Source organism: Xiphophorus maculatus, chromosome 22, assembly GCF_002775205.1.
Source record: "Xiphophorus maculatus strain JP 163 A chromosome 22, X_maculatus-5.0-male, whole genome shotgun sequence".
NCBI classification, from domain to species: Eukaryota; Metazoa; Chordata; class Actinopteri; order Cyprinodontiformes; family Poeciliidae; genus Xiphophorus; species Xiphophorus maculatus.
In genome coordinates, this window is record NC_036464.1 from 18309327 (window position 1) to 18324045 (window position 14719).

Genomic DNA, 14719 nt, shown 5'->3' on the forward strand with positions numbered 1-14719 from the left:
GAGGCTTTGTAAACCATGGTTGCTTGGCAACATATTCAAAGGGTGGAAAAAGGGCAGTTTTTGAAGTTTTTTTCTTTTAAATAAAATATTGTTATCACCCCCAGCTGCAAAAAGAGAGCGGAGCAGCATCAAGTGGCCTTCCTATTCACCATGTTCCAGAAGAGATGCGGCTTTTTACGTTTTGCTTCATAATGGGGCTTCTTTGTATTACAGCCAGTGTACATAAAAAACATGCACTCTTTATGTTTACTACATAAAGAGTGCACTGTGTTATATACAGTATTGTAGAAAATCCCTTTCAGTCTTCGTATGCTGCTCATTCTATTTAACAGCCATTTGTTGGATATTTCAGCAGCACCTCCTCTTCTGTTGACCTTGTCTCTTAGGTAAATAGAAGGCAATGGAAATGACTAAAAACTGAAGCTTTTTACAAACCGAGAAAACATTTGGTATTTTGAGGACAACAAAGACAAAGAATGCCTTTCTAAATCAACAGACTTTTAGATGATGAAACCTATGCCACTGTATCTTATCCTCACGGTGTTTGTCTAAATATGAATAGTCTGATAATATGTTCATTGTGATGATCTTTTAAAATGTTTTATATATACTAAAAGGCAGCTAAGTTTAAAAAATAGGCTTAATATTAATGAAGAACTAGTCGGTGAGGCTGCCATTAAATCTAGAGGAAGTTTTCTCACCTGTGGCATAGAAGAGACAAGCATCATAAACCCAGAATATTGTCAGTATGCTATAAGTAGTCATACAGTGTAATTTTATTTGTAGTCACAAATATTCTATATTCTAAATATTCCAGTGAATTTCCACTGGAAGTGAACGTGGGTCACATTTGACCTACTTATGGAAGCTTGGAGTAAAAACACCAAATACTAACTTTTGAAAAATCCATGAGAGGTTAGCTAAAATATTGAAATGATGCAATGCCAACAACACATTTTCAGATAAACAGCTGAAATACGAAATAATAGCAACTTTGTCTTTAAGATATTGCATGAAAACAACCTAACCAGGTCATTTTGATCTATTTATTTAAAGGTTTCCAGGGTTAAATTGCAGCTTTGGAAGCAACTGGTTTGCTCACAACGCTGTACAGTAGAGCTGAAGCAAATCGTTGTATGTAATGTGAAAGTAGACCGGCAGAGGGCAGCAAATCCTAATTTCCTCTTCTTTTCTCCCAGTCAGTCTATTGATCCCGACTGAGGTTAAACTGATTATAACTGGCCTGAGCATTACAGTGAGACTGTAACTGGATTATATTCCTGCCTTATTGATGACATGCTCAATAACAGACTGTCCAGCAAAGCTCCTAGAAACTGGAGATAACTTAACCTCCAGAAAAGAAAGGCAGTTTGGCAAAAAAATTAAAAATAATAATAATAATGTCTTGTTTTTCCATCTTCAAAGCTGAAGAAGCTTTCAAAGAAAACATTATTCCATGCCCCCAACAGAGAGTGGTAGAGAAAGTGTGTGTGAGAGAGAGAGAGAAAGAGAGAGGTGGTGAGGACTGAAGCAGACTCTCCCATGCCTGAAAGCAAGAATCACAATGATTTGTACAGAACCGGGCGGCCTGTGGTGAAGTTACACAATGAAAAGATCAGAGGAGCCGACTGGCAGCTCGTCTCTGGGGCTCAAACAACCACAAACAGCTCCTGAGAAGAACCGACAAACAGGAGAAGTCGGATCAGAGGAGGTCACCTCCAGGTGAAGCGACTGCAGCAGCATACAGACCTGTAACAACAAGCCTTATTGATCTGCAGCTCTGGCTTCAATCGCCTCGTCCTGCTTTGGGGACGCTTTGGTTGCTGTTGGTTTTCACAGTAAAACAGGCAAACGGGAGACTGAGAGACCGGGTCGCTGTCAGAAACCAAGTCTGTACAGAAGTAAGAAGCAAACATGTTAAGATACTGAAACTTTGACTTTCTACAAATAGACGCAAACATTAAAAATCCTGCTTTAAGAACATCTACCACATGTACACTTAATTTGTAAAACTGTCAAAAGCTAATTCCTTTAAAATTGGTGTATTTTTTCTTAATCTCAGCATCCCAAATATGAGGAAAAAAAAAGAAATCCTGATTCAGAAAAGCGAGGGTTGAACATCATGTTCACCAAAATGAAGACAAGAGGGCAGAAAAGGATGTAAAATGAGTTAAAGTTCAGAAAATTCCTGTTTTATTTAAAGGATTCTTAGTTCAGAAAGACAAGAAAAGACAATCAAAACCAAGGAGAGCATCTCTATGTGCTAATGCACTGCAGTTTTGCACTGAACAAAGCATTAAAAAATATGACATAGTTCATAACCCCAGCTCACAGTATGTTCTTCTAGAAAACAAGGTTGTGTAAAAATGAATTAATCCACATAAAAGCCAAGAAAGATGAACATGTTTTCTAATGACTTAACACATAAATAAAAATATTCAGTCTAGCATTTTAAAAGTCCAAACTTCTGCAACCCGATCACTTGTCTCAGAGCCCAAAAGCAGAGCTTTCAGCAGCATGAATCACGAGTCCTTTTTAAAAGCGTTCGACTTTTAACCAATGTGTTGTCTGAACCCTGATGACTCATCATCTTAAAAAAGCAGATGTCAATATTTTTTTGCAACCAAATCCCATTTGTGATTAACTCTCTCTGCTGTCTTTCTTTAACTTCATAAAAGTTTTCACTATGACACAATCAAAGAGCCCTGAGTGGTATCAGAAGACATTAAACGAGGGTCAAACATTTATTTTCTGCGTCGTTAAACGTAACGAAGTGAAGAGACTGTTTTATAGGAAAACCCTCAGACACTGAACGCTTGAACCGTTGTGATGAGGAATGATTTTAAAAAAGAGAGGTTTCATTGGTGCTCTCTGCAATCTCATCAGAATAGCAGGATTATTGTTATTATTATTATTTTTAAATCTTTTCGGTAACCTGTTATTTTCAGCTACTCCAGTCTGTTTTCTGAGCTGGCCACACCTCTCACCTGTTCTTTGTTTCCAGTAACCTGTTCACTTTAGGAGTTTTTAAACCACTTGTTTTTCTTCACTCCTTCTCAGATTTTATGTTCTTGTTCTTGGAATATCCTAAGAACAGACTATTTAGTTCAGTCTGTCAGCCTTTCTTTTTTTTTCTTTTTTTCAGGATTGAAACCCGAACATTCAATTCAATTTAAGCTTTTCAGGAATGCAAAATTGACATGAGTTAAGTTGTGACAGTAGCCAATTATTTGTCATTTTGGTGTAAAGACAGGAGAAAACTTTTTATTCTTTATTTTTTTACTTTTTAAAATAAATGTTATTATTGTTAATATTGTTGTTGTTGTTTTCAAGAACAAGAATTTAATTGGATATCACACAGTTTTCATGTTAAATTGGTGGATGCCAACAAAAGTGTTGAATCATTATTACTATGAGACATTTCCAAAGATGTGACATGATCATCTGGGATTTCCCATGTTGTTAAGTATGCAAACATCTGAATAAATAACTAAATCTGTGACATATTCTAATCTTACTTAATCTTTTGTGAATTTGGCAAATAGAAGTAATTTAGGTCATTCTATGTGATCTAAAACGAGAGAAGTTTACCCTGATTTAACTTAAGCTGGTGAGAAAACAATGTTCATGTGTCTTTTTCTTGGGTGTATCTAAACTTCTGGTTTCAACTGCGGATGGATCACAGAGAAATGACAGATTGGTTTTTAAATCAGTTTTTGTAACTCAACATCCGAAAAGGTGCCGTGCCAAATATCAGGCTCTCCTTTCACTTTGACATCCCTAAGTAAAACACTGGTTCACCTAATTGCGATCAGAAAGCATAACAAATATCTGGAAGAAAGTGCTACGGTCACTCAAATCCAGTTTATGGAGGAGAAAAAAACCCAATTCATTCATATGTGAGAATGGAGCTGTTAAAGTTTACATCCCAGGCTATTTAAAAGCCAGGGGAAAGACTTGAACATCTATGTTTGTAGGTTTTCACCATCCAATGCCAAATGAGTTTGAGCTTTTTGGCATTCCCAAAATCCTTGAAGATGTAAAAGATTTGTCCTAAAGGTTAACCTATAGGGTCCCTGTATAAACATCTTCCCATACTCTTAAAATCTGTATTTGCAATTTGCCTTTTCCAGATCACGATTCACTACTCTTTGGCCGTCTACCGTGTAAAATCTCAATAAAATACATGGAAGTTTGTGATTTTAATAAGAAAAAAAACTTGAAAAAATACCAAGTGTTTGAGTAAATTTGGACATCGGGAAGATCCTAGAAATGCTTTTTCACCCTTATCTAAATGCATAAAAAAAAATCCCAATCAGCTCCAAACAGCAAACTCCCTGTTTGGCGACCCAAACGTACCAATTCAACAAATTCAGCTCAAGCCACCGGGACGCGCAATAAATCTAACGCCTACTGTGAGTCCTGACAGATCATGAAACATTAGTCATCTGAAATATAAAAGTGGCCTAACAATGGAGTTTCGTGAGAGAATGCGTTGCCAAGTTTATAACCTCTGTCTCCACAATGTCTGGAGTCTCCACCCTTCTTATGTGCAACGTTTGACACACTCTTTTAATCAAGCACTTAACCTTCACACTCACTCACGCGCGTGTGTGCACAAACATACACCTTCACCGTACGTGTTAACATATAATCATCAGTCTAATGATTATATTTATAGTTTTCTTTTGATATGGAGGCTTGTAGCTTTGATATATCTGGAGGTTTGCGTCTTGTTATTGCCTGTGAAGAGACTCGGCTCTGAAGAATCCGGTTTTAAGAGGGAGGCAAAGCAACACGAGAAAAACATGAGAAAAAAAACCCACTTTCCATCACTGTGACTCTTTTTTTTGTTTGTTCCGTTGGTTATATATTTATCTGTCAAAGAAAGGGCTGGATCCTAGACGATGTGGAATGATTAACCAAAGTTGTCGTGTTTTCTTTTTTATTCTTTCACATCCCCGCAGCGACAAGGCTCTGCCTGAACCTGGGGGAGAATTGTTCGGAAAATGTCAGCCACTCATTTTGACGTGAAATATGGTTTCGCTTGGCCAGGAGAGAGGTGTCCAGATAAGGGTGGACTTTTGACACCGACTAATTAGGTCCTTCTTACAAGTTGTTCTTTGCACAAAGGTGTGGAGAAACTCTCAGCGGGCGTCATGCAGTCTTTTTCCAGTCCCGTGGCATGAGTGAGTGTTGGAGAGGGGATCTGACACTGAGCTGACATCTTTCCTAGATGCTACGCCGTGACTCGCACGTCTAAAAGAGATAGAGGCTTTTGGGAGTTATTCTCAACCGGTTATTGCACGTGTAGATTTTTGTCCATTCTTGTTCCCAACACAAACGCATCTTAAGCTCGGTCAGACTGGATGGAGAGCGTCTGTGAACAACAATTTTTGGGTTTTAGCCACAAATTCCCAATTAGATTTAGGTCTGAGGTTTGCTGGGCCACTACAACATGTGTGAGGTCTGGCTTAAAATTCAGGGCCGTCATCCTGCCAGAAGGTGAACTTTCATCCTAGGCCCTATTATTATTATTATTATTATTATTATTATTATTATTATTATTATTATTATTGTTGTTGTTGTTGTTGTTGTAGATTCGTACAGGTTTTATGACTGACCTGAATTTAGCTCTATCCGTCCTCTCACCTACTCCGAACATCTTCCCTGATTAAGAAAAGCAGCCGAACATTATGCTACCACCACCGCCATGTTCTACTGAAATGTCCAATACTGACTTTCCTCTTGCCACATGTTCCCGAAATAACAGATTTGTGTTTTGCCAAACAATAGTTGTCCTGTTGAAAGTAATTTGTCATTAGTCAGCTAGTTAGCTAGCTATATTGCTAGATTGCTAGATTGCTAGATAGACAGACAGACAGACAGACAGACAGACAGACAGACAGACAGACAGACAGACAGACAGACAGACAGACAGACAGACAGACAGACAGACAGACAGACAGACAGATAGATAGATAGATAGATAGATAGATAGATAGATAGATAGATAGATAGATAGATAGATAGATAGATAGATAGATAGATAGATAGATAGATAGATAGATAGATAGATAGATAGATAGATAGATAGATAGATAGATAGATAGATAGATAGATAGATAGATAGATAGATAGATAGATAGATAGATAGATAGATAGATAGATAGATAGATAGATAGATAGATAGATAGATAGATAGATAGATAGATAGATAGATAGATAGATAGATAGATAGATAGATAGATAGATAGATAGATAGATAGATAGATAGATAGATAGATAGATAAATAGATAGATAGATAGGAGGAAAGAAACAATAGCTCACAGATGCTGTGTGTGCTGAATGATCGTCTTCTCTCCCACTCAGGTCAGATGTGAACAACAGACCCGGGTCAGGACCGCACAGATTAAACCATTATGATGTTAGTAGGACTCCAGGGTGGAATCATGGCCAGCAGTTATGAATACCAGGTTTCATACAATTTACTTCAAATGATGCACAGCTGCAAAAAAAAAAAAAAAAAAACGAGAGGAAAAGAGTGAGGGGAAGAAAGAAGCTCATCAAATGTGTGATCCTCCGCTTTTCTGTGCGTTTGTGTGCTTGAGCAGTTGCATTCAGCGACTTTGTGTAGGTGTTAGGGGATATTTTGGCAGCATCAGGGGGATTCAGGCATCAGAGAGGCTCTCATCATATAATAGGATAATCTGAAGGAAGGAGGGGAAGAGAGTTAATGAGAAACACTGGCTGTCCGTCTCTGAGAACTCCACAACCTGCTAGACATGTTTAGTTGTTAAACAAACTTATTGTGATTAGTTAAAGTGGGTAGTATCTGGTCAGACAGGTCAGGACAAGCTTTTAATTAGGCAACAGCCAAAAAGAATTACCGTCTTTTAATTTAGCTGTGCGAGCATGGTGCCCTACTTCCCACGTCAATCAGTTTGATTTTTGCATGTTAAAGTGTCTTCAAAAAGACACTGAGCTAAATATTTGTAACTTTTAGTGAGAGTACATTGTCCTCCTGGACATTTTGTAGTCTCAGACAAGTAGCTGGTCTGCTGAATGCAAGACTTTTAAAATAGTACGTTTTTGGACTGGAAATTTATGAGTAAAAAAAAACATTTTAATACAGTGGATTTATTACTCTGTAAATCTATGTAATGCAGCAGCACAGAGGTCCAAATACAAGACTTTTGTCTGACTTGACGAGCAGGTTACCCTGACTGATGTATTGCACAATGTGCCCAAAGTTTTCACAAAGGCCACATTTGTTCAGATAAGTATCAGTTGTTTAAACACAACCTGTGGTTGATTTCATTTTCTGGTATGAAATCAGTGAGAAATGCTGAATGAGCTACTTGAGAACAAAAACATTGATAGATCATGGAGATCATCATGGAGAAATCAACTTGGTAAGAAATCCAAATGGCAGGTAGGAGGTTAGCTTTAGCTGGTTCTTAGCTAAAACGATACAAAAGCTAAAGTTATTAACCAAACAAGTCATGGACTAGTCAAAGTTAGAAAGTGACTTTAGTGACAAAACTGAAAAATTCCTCACGTAGCAATTCTAAAACGTCATACCTTTTGCTGTTTCTTTGTGAAATTTTAGAAAACAGAACAGACTGAAATCCCTCCTATTACCTATTATTTATTCAGCCTCTGTTTTACCAGGAAGTCCTATGAAATAAAATCCATTTTTGTGTATTAATACACACGAGTGTGTACAAGCAGCTGGTGTATTTTTGAGACAGGTGGGAGTTTCAACACCGTGGTCTCAAATGCAACACTGCATGTTTTAAACACTTTTCCACAACAATAAGTGGGCCATTTTTACACAAGCTTTATTTCATTGGAAATGAAATGGAGAAGGTTGATTTATAGATAAATACAATGACTTTCTCACTGTCAGTACGAAGATCTTGGCTGACTTTACTTCCTCGTGGAACTTCAGAGGGTGGAAAAGTTACTTGTCTTTCAATCCAATCTGGTAATGATGGATACCTGGAAACTCGACTCGGTCGACAGCAGATAGTTTCCAGCTTTGCTTAATGTGTTTCTTTTCTCCTTCATCTAATATTTTGAATTCGTTTTTTTAAGTGAAGTTTTGTTTTGTTTTGGGGTTTTTCACCATCTGCTCTTGTGTTCACATTCACAGGGCAAAACTGAAAGTACTTTCATTCTAGAATTCGCTCTTTTCTGAACTGCATCAAAAACAAAATGACAAGGGGTATGTAAAATCTAAAAATACTCACATGCCACTTTAATAAATTTTTTACTGAATAAAAAGGAAAACAAAAAGGCAACCTAGACTTTTGAATTTACAGATTGGTTTATGTTATCATAATTGTCATCAGTGAAGATAATTTGAGCTGTCAGTAGGGTCATATTTGTCCCTTTGTGAGTTTAAATAGACTGGTATGAGGATGTAAAGTGAACAGATAAACAGAAGCGTCTTTCCTACAGTCAACACAAAGATCCTTGTTTAACTTCCCCTGAGTCTTGGGTGAAGTTTCTACGCCTCTCATGGCTACTCCTGCATCACAATCTCCTCCAAATGAATGAACGCCGACGCACAGAAATGTTCTCCGGGTTGACCTCATACAAACTTAATTTCAATTAAAATAAACGATAATTTTGCGGTAGAAGAACTCCTCACTCCTTCGATGCAAACACTGCGGCTGTCTTGACTGTAGCTCATCTACCATCTGCACTCATCAACATCATTTTGAATCAAGGATCACATTTATCACTTAGCAAATAATTAGTTCATCAAATACTTAACAGGCTCCAACCCTTCTAGAGGAACTAACTACGTGGAGGTAGAAAACGTACTGGTCTTGCAGCCCTTTCCTGAGACAGTGCATACCTGGAAACCCAACCTGTTTGACAGCAAGTTGCTTTTCAGCCTCGGTTAATGTGTTTCTTCTGCTCCTGATCTAATCTAATCTAACTTATTGGAGTGAAACGTTTTTTGTTTTGTTTTGGTTTTGTTATTTTTGTCTTTGCCATTGTGCTCACATTCACAGTGGCAAAACTGTAAGCACTTTCATTCGACAATTGATCTCTTTTCTGGGCTGTTCAACTGCATCAAAAATAAAACTACAAGTGGTATGTAAGATATAAAAATATTCACATTCTATTTTACATTTTCTTTTTTCTAATTAAATAGAAAAGAAGGAAAACCAAGTCAGAAACCAGATCTGAAGTCTTTGTTTAATTACCCTGAAAATAAGACGATCTATATGGAAGGACATTTTTTCCCCTCAGGTGTTTAGACAGATTGGTATGAGGATGTAAAGCGTACAGATAAACGGAAACTTGTGTTAAATTCATATGCAAGGAAAAGATCCAGAGAGTAGTATGTACTGTAGGTGTCAGGTTTACACACCTAGAACAATGAAAATGCAAGACACAGGAAAGTGTGCACAAGTCTACATACTATTAAAATGAAACTAAAGTACTCACACTCATCACCAGCCATGAATAAATAATAATTTATTTAGATGAATGTCCTCTCACAAATTACACCCAAACTAAACTATTTTTGCATCTTTCAACAAGCTTCTTGTGTAATTTGATTTAGATGTTAGACACACGGTGCCAACCAAGTAAAAAGTTCCTGCTGTTATATCAACACCATCAGGGATGACTGAAATGTGTCGCTCCCCTTTTGGGGCAAACTAAATTCTTTTTGGGTAAAAGTCAAACGAAACAAAGACAGAGTGATTTAGAGACAATGACTGGATCACAGTCTGGAGGAACACGGGTGGCACTTTCAAGTCTAAGAATACGGAACTTACTCCACAGCATGGTGGTGGTAGTATCATGCTCAGGGTCTGTACAACTGTCAGTTGTACTGCTGTATTGTGCAAACAAGATAAAATGATGAAGAAAAGTTCACCTAAAATCAGCCGCTAGCTGATTGAAACTCAGGCACGGCTATAGGTTGTCCAAACTCACAACCTAAAACTTCTATTAGATTTGTTAGGCAAACACTGAGCTTCTGGAATGGCCCTCACCTCAAAACCCTTAAGCTTTTCCTTAAAAACGGGGTCTTTACTGGGGTTCAGGCACTTTGATTGAGCTATACCTTTCTTTCTAAGATGGGTGGTCCGATATCCAGTTCGAAATATACCAGAGTTTTCAACGGCACATGGTTTTGCTGCTGCACCATCTTACTAAGGGACAATGAACCAAAAGTGCAGGGGTATGTGTATATTTGGGCCAGAACATATAAAATTGACCTTGTACAAAGGGGAGAAAGTCCACAAGAAACTCAAGCTCGTACACCCAATTCTAGTCTCTGAACATCACTGGAGTATTTCTAGAATCATACGCACCACCAGCACAAATCCATACACTGTAGATGAGTGTTTTTCAACTCTGGTTCCTCAAGGCACGCTGCCATGCATGTTTTAGGCAGTTCCCCCCTGCTTCAGCACACATGATTTCAATTGATGGCTGATTAGCAGGCTTTTGCTGAATTGCGATCATCTGAATGGGGTGTGTTGAGGCAGGGAAACATCTGAAACATGCAGGTCAGGTCATGCAGGCCTTGACGACCAGGCCTGGGAAATGCTGCTGTAGATCCAGCAGAAAACATGTGTGTTCAAAATTTTCTTAATTGTGCTATTTGTGTAAACTTAGATGCAACACCCGGGTTAGTCGTAAAAATGACAAATTTTCCTTACGTAAGGGAACGCTTAAACTGATTTAAGTGCAAAATTGAAAAATGAGGTTGATTTGAGTTGCTAGATGCTATTTGACTCGAAGTAGACGCAAACTTTGGAGCTGATATTCTTCCTTATGTGGATGAAATTGTGGTGCAGAATACTCGGAACTCAGTTACTGCAATGTCTCTATGTCATTTCATCACCACCATGTATTAATGCTCGGCATAATGAGCTTACATGCTGCGCTGGGTCTTCTCTAAACGTGTTGCCATGCTTTATGACCTAGCATCTCTTCTTTGGCTTCCATTCGTGTTTTGTGAAATGTTTCTACTGTACTGCTTCAGGCCTGAAGCTATCTGCTTGCTGCTGGTTGTTCTTTTCCACTTTGGAACCTCTCCAAATGAGACATGACTGTTCAGTTATTTTCCAAAAGTCCTGTGATAAACTTTAACATCTTACACACTAACCGGGAGCTGTAAAGTCTGATCTATGGCTCTAGAGTTTCTCTTCGGTGTTGTTTGTAAGGCTCTACTTTTCTTCTATATTTTTCAAGGTTTCATTGACTAAATAATTTTGTCATTTTCATTTCAGGTTGCATTTTTCTAACAATTTGATAACAAAAAGGAATATCTTAGCCTTAGCTACGGTTGAGCTAAGCTTCGTTGCACTATTATTTTGTGAATACAGAGATCTACAAACAAAAGACAAAAATAAAGGAAGTTAGGAAAATAGAAGAAAACAGTAAAAAAAAAAAGAGAGGAAATAACCTCATGACTGTTGAGAGGCTAACTAAAGTGATTATTTTTATTATTTTATTAATTTATTTTATTATTATCTTAATCTTAATTCATTTTACATGCCCAATTTTCTGTTTTCATGCTGAACAACTAGTGAGGAATTTTACTTTTTCCCCCCTTGCACTCCGTTCACACGGAGGCTGATCTTCAGCAGCGTCCTTCAGAACGTCTGAGCTGTCTGTCACAGAAATTAAATTTCCATTGATAACCACTGAGCCGTGTCTGAAGCAGCTGCCCGTCTGGCTTTTTCTACGATAGACTGTGAAAAAGCATTGGGGGGGGGGTCACATTAGGAGGGACGCAGAAAATCTGCAATCATGACTTGTTTCATAACTCCTTAATAATGCGTCGTCGGATGCACCAGTGAAGATTAGGATAGGAAAAACAGTGCACATCAACTGTAAAGGTGAAATAACTACAAGAATATGTTTACATTTATTTTAAAGGTACAAAAACTGAAAAATAAACAGAACTGAAAGGGCGGTAACCAGGCTTACAGTTGCCCTTTCAAACAGAGACATGATTGGTAAACTAGCAATAAATCTACATAAAGCTCATGACTCTGGTGATTTTTTTTTTTTTTAAACCTCCTGCACGTAATAGACACTTAGTAATGCTGAATCATACATTTCTGAAGCATACTTTTCTCCAGCGAGATCCAGTGGAAAGAAAAACGGGAAAGCATGTTTTATGAACTTCAGTAAATTCCAACAAAATTGTAATGTAAGGCAAGCCGGCCCAGGGGATGTGCAATCTAAGCAGCTTTATAGAGCCTTCGAAAGGCTCTAAAAAGCCTTTTTGAAGACTTGAAATTTGAACCTCCCAGCTTCAAATTTACAAGTACATTTATTGTTCCAATTAAAAAATCTCCAACTTCCAAACTTTCCAAAGAATTGACATTTCTTTTAGACTTTCAAAAATGTTTTTGATTCCTTGAAAGCATCAAATTGCATTGGATTGTGCAGTAAAGAAAAATCCCATTCCAAGGTGTAGTTAAAGTAATTGTTCAGTTGAGCTTTTACAACTTAAAAGTTGCATTAGGCCTCCCATTGGTGGCCACAGGTTGTGGTCTTATAGCTCCAAAATCACATTCTCTTCAGGACCCCAAACACGCTTTGGGCCGCCTCTGACTGCAAACAATGCATTTATGACATTCCATAGCTGTAGCTGACTACAGCTATGGAACAAGCAAGCTTCCAGTTATGTAAAAGTATGACTAACTAAACAATGACTACATGCTCCATCACCTCTGTCCTCTGAAACCATGAAGAATGTGAGAAAACAAGACGCAGACCTTCAGTGTTTGGTCAGGGAGTTGTTCACTACAGTCCAGCTGGTTACAGTGAACAAACTGCTGTGATTAGAGAGGCTGTAGAAACTGGAGATATGTTTCATTTGGTTTTTTGTTTTTTTCCTTTCCAATGAATCAAGATCAGAACCTGCAAGGAAGAGTACAAAAGCTAAAGGTTTTTAGCTTTCGTACCTGTGTAACAGGCATCAAAGGTCACACAGGTTTGAAGATGTCTGACTGATGTCAAAGAAAGTCCAGTGGTTCTTCTTTGGATCTATTTTACATGTGGTGGGGAGTATCTATGACCTACGGTGACTTACTGTTAGGACTTGGGATTTGTGTCTAAATAAATGAATTATTACCAGAATGTTCACTTTTAACGGTCCTTTACCAGGAAATTTGCTGATTCACATGCTGCTTTATGGTGCTTTGTACTCATCATTTCAACATTAGTCACTGAGTGTGTGACCGTACCTCCCTAGCAACTGATAGTATGCTTCTGTGTAGACTTCAAACAACAACAACAACAAAAAAAAACTGTGAAAAATATGTAAAGTCTAATAAACATGCAGCACTGTGCAAAAGTTTTAAACCCCTCCTGGTTTGTTTCTACTTTGCCTCCGATGCGCCTTACCTGTTTGGGAAGTCTCAAACTCGACTTCTACTGTCTTTCTTAAGTTATTAAAGCTTTTTCTTTTGGACTTTGACCACCATTTCACTCATTTTGTCTGGAATCTGACCAGAATAGCATGTTGTGCAATGTGTGCCTACGTAGGTATAGAAATAATTTGAATGGGTGAGGCCTAAACAGAGTTATCAAGGATCTTAAGAATCACATCATAATTTAACTAATTGGCAGGTGTGTGCCAAACTTTCAGCCAACAGCTCTTTGAGAATCACTGTAATAATGCTCCGTCAGTAATTAATAGCACATTTTTCGTGGCTTCAGCTACAGAAAGCCATAGACTCTGTGGGTCAAGTAGTCGATTTGCTGTCAGAAGGTTGTAGGTTCGATTCCAGCTTCCTCCGGCCACATGTCGATGTTCCCCTGGGCAAGGCACTTAATTTTACCCATCGGTGTGTTTGTGAGTGCGAATGGGTGAATGTGACTCTAGTGTAAAGCGCTTTGAGTGGTAAAAAAAAAATTATTGAAAACACGCTGTACAAGTTCAGTCAATTTACCAACAAAAAAATGTTACTTTAAAAAATGATCTGGTCCTGGAATGGACGTAAATAAATAAGCAAATAAAGAACCACCTAAGGTAATCTAAAGTAGCAGCATTACGAAGACATTTTGAAGAAGCCAAATGGTAAAAACGCCATAAATTAAAAGTAACAAATTCATTCAACAGTAGCAGTGAAGCCCAATGTGTAGGATGATTGTCAAGCATTCATATTTAATATTAGAATAACTAAAGACTCCAGCTTTGATGATGCTTGATACTCAAACGTTTTCAAGAAACCATCAGTGTCACCTTAGACACCATTTTATTTTATTTTTTATTATTATTATTTTTTTAATAAAAATGTCTTGCAGTGAACCCTTCATCTTTGATGTTATCTTTCGCTGTGAGCTAGCATGTCAGCTGCTGCGGTATCTCTCCCATCTCCTGACAACAACATGTTCTATTCCGAGAAAATTGGGAAGAGTTGATCTTGGACGGAGCCGCGCATGATGTGAGTGCGCGCCGGTGTCTATCCGCTCCCTCCCCGCGGTCACTCTGTTGGTCCTCCGAGTGGGTGGTCTGCTTCAAGAGAGGTGCGCTGGAAACTTTATACCAGCATGCACACTCACAAACACACTCACAAAAAAAAAAAAAAAAAAAAAAAAAAGAAGAAGGGGATGGGGAGGAGGGGGGGCAGGCACTGGGAATCACACCAACGCAGCACAGCAGAGGGTGGAGCAGGCAGAAGCCTTCTTCCAGATGTGCGACATTAATTTAGCTGATCCAAA